The following is a 3,476-nucleotide window of genomic DNA, read 5'->3' as shown; positions in this document are numbered from 1 at the left end:
GCGAAGGTGACGGGTAGGAGTTCTGCTGTGCGCGGTATTCGCGGTGCTATGGTGAAAATGCTCTTTAGGCACCTCAATTCTGAGTATCCTATTCAGCATTGCTGCCCGTGCCGTTCTTATTCTTTGATTGCAGTGATCTCTCTCTCTCTACTCATCCACCTGCAATGTCACAATGTTGGTGTGATTTCTGAAAATGTGTGAAAATATGAGATGTCGTGTACAGTATAATATAATATGATGATATCCCTTAATTAATATATATATAGGTAAACTACGATTTACAATAATTAACGCATGTTCGCTGAGGATCGGTTACATCTATCGTGGTCTCTGACCATTGCTAGTGGGGTTCTGAGGGGGTGCTGAAGGGGAGGGGGGGCAATGGGGTTGCGTTGCGTCGGACGTAACAACGTCACCCTGCCCACTCGCTTCTGATTGGTGAGACCACTTTTTATGCGCATGGTCTCACCTTACTTCTTTACACCATGCTGTTCATGTATAGGTTTGAGGTTAGAAATCTCAGATCAAAAGATGCACACGTTTTTTTCATTATATTTTTTTATTTTGTATCTCAACTTTTCTTTTAAATAAAAGAAGATTTTGTTGCGAATAATTTAACCCATAACTTACCTTGGAAAACAAAAATCGTTTATTCTTTTCAACATTTTTCATCATGTGAGGAAAACATGCCGCTTATAAGCTAGCTAGAACTGAACGCTTGGTGGCGCAGCAGGCTATTAAAAAATAATTTTTTACATATTTAAAATACTTTTTTTATTAAAAATATGTATTAATTAAATCAAAAAATTTTTTTTCTTGCTACTAAAATTATAACAATATAGATAAAAATAATATTTTTTTTATAATCATCAAAAAATTACAAATGTGTTCAACTATAGGCAGGTGTTCGGGTACTGGGTTGCCTACCCTAGTCAGACCACGAGTTCGATATGGTTTTTTGACAGATGGAAAACAATGAACTCTGTAGCAAGGCACACGTCTCACTGTATGAAATAGTTTTTACAAAGTATGCATGTTCACAGTTTTGCACTAGACATATTTTATGTTTTTATTTTACAATATAGTTGTATTTTTTGTATTGTTATGATCCGACTCGGTGATCGTTGATCAACGAATTTATATTTGTTGTGGGTTCTAGGAAGTATTGTTGGGTTTCTTCAATAAAGAAACCGTCGTTCAGGTTGTGCAAAGAGTATACATATTTCACGAGAGGGGTGTCGTGTACAATGTCCAGATTACTACTAACTTTTACTTAGGAAAGGTTCGTCTTTTTACATTAATAGAAGTGGTGTAAAGTAGGGGTTGAAAAGCGGGAAAACCTAGTTTGGGAGTAACGGGACACCAAAATGGAAATTGGCAAAGGTATGGTTTTTAAGGGTTTTAGGAATAGAGAGTATGACGTAGAATGTATTAGAAAAATATGAATGGAAAAATGTAATCAGAAATTTCAACTCGTCATTTCACCAGACCAGTGGAATAAAATCAAGCCTAAATTAAAAATATATCGATCGCGTACATATACAATACTAAAATCTAACAAATGGACACACGTGTTTCCTGAAAAGATTTGGCAGCAGACTAAAATCCCGTGCGGATTCGTATTTAAACGAGCTAAGGTTTTTTTAAATGCTGAATCTAAATATTATTCAGTTATTCAGGGTGAATGCAATGAGTGTGGTGCTAAACTTGTAGGACATCTATATACAAAACCGCAAAAAAACTGTGACGTTATTTATGAATGCACACTCAATGGTTTTTGTCAGGAAGTAGTACACAAACGTAAAAGACAATTAAAAGGTAATATTCGAGAAAAAATTGCGAGCCACTTGCTGGATTCTCGAAAAGGTGTCAGTATTTGGAGGGCTGAAGAGGCGCGTAAACTAATGAAGGTAGGAGATGATATTTCTCCAATATTGTATAACGCACCAGTTTCACGCAAAGCGAAGCAACAAGAGCAAGATAGACGCCTTCAAATAAATACAACAAACCCTATCGAGGATTTACGAACAGCGATGTATACTACACATCGCGGTACAATCCGTGTTGTTGGTGATCCATTTTTTTGTATTTATTGGACTCGGGAGCAAAAACTTCTGTATAAACTTGCGCAAAAGCACGGTTCTAAATGTTTTTTAGCGATTGATACAACGTCGAGCGTAGCGAAAAAAATACGGATACCGTCTGGAAAAAAATCTCAACACCTTTTCCTTTACCAGTGCATGTGTCTATCAAGAATGCTCATTTTCCAGGGTTTCAAATGCTTTCTGCAAGACAAGACGCGTCAATCATTTCATTAGGGCCTCTCAAGTCTGATGAAAGTTTTGGAGACCTTGGGGGTCCTAATCGGCTAAAATTGTTATTATTTTTGCGCGAAATTCAACGCAGCGAGAATAACTTTGGCGGAGGGCTCCATGACGGAGGCCGCTAAGGACGCAAGGAGGGCCTCTCCACGAGCACAAGGAAGGGGACGGCGGGATCGGACAGCATGCTGGAAGGATAACTTTACGGTGCCGGAATCGCCGATTGAAGGTAAATTATTTTTTTGTTCGATTATTCATAAATTATTCGGGACCAAAACTTCAAACGCGTTTTTCTCGAAACTACTTTTTTGACAACGAGCAGCAGCAAAACTCGAGTAATTATCATTCGATTCACTTCAAATTTTTACAGAATCAATAAAACCACATTATATAGAGAAGTACATAGGATATTTTCGATATCATAATAATTTTTAAAGTTACATCGAATTTTAGATGCGATTTTTAAGAAAAAAATCGAATGTCATTTTCAAAAGCGTCCCAATTTTTTTTAAATTAATATTTTTTAATTATCCTATGTACTTTCCTCTAAAATATAATATAATTAACGGAAAAATTTTTACTTTTGTTCCAGGACCAAATCTATTGTAGTTGTACGCTGCCCGTGGGAGAGAAAATAGAAAACACGGCGCGCGGCGTTGGCTCGCAAGCCGCCATTTTGGGGAAAAAAAAATTGTTTTCGGCAGATGAAAAGACAATAAATAACATGCAAAAAAAAATTTTTGTCTAACACTTTTTTCCTATTGAAAAAAAATCGCGAAATACGGGCGAAAAAAGAGGCGTCACAGTGGTGTTGTCCCTTAAGGTTGTTTAGAAGTAGGGTGGAAATGGATGAGAGTGGGGGAGATTTCCCAATGCTTATACATTGGGCATTGTAGATATTTTTTTTTAGCCCTGTACACTGTCCAGTTATATTAAAATTTTTTTTACTCGATAAATATGATTGAAATTTGTATGAGACGGAGTCAGTAGTATAAGTTTGGGAGTTCTGGATATAGATTCCTGCACCGACATAATACCGACACTCCAGAACCTTCGAAGGTGGGTGTCCGTGCTAAGTCGGGAAGGTTCGCTCCCAGAGCCGGCGGTCCTCTCGCTCGACGTTTTGAGACAGCCCCTTGCCCCCCCCCCCCCCCC

Source organism: Cephus cinctus, unplaced genomic scaffold (assembly GCF_000341935.2).
Source record: "Cephus cinctus unplaced genomic scaffold, Ccin1 Ccin1_scaffold0234, whole genome shotgun sequence".
NCBI lineage: Eukaryota > Metazoa > Arthropoda > Insecta > Hymenoptera > Cephidae > Cephus > Cephus cinctus.
The sequence above is the reverse complement of the archived record's forward strand: the minus strand, read 5'-3'. Positions refer to the sequence as shown.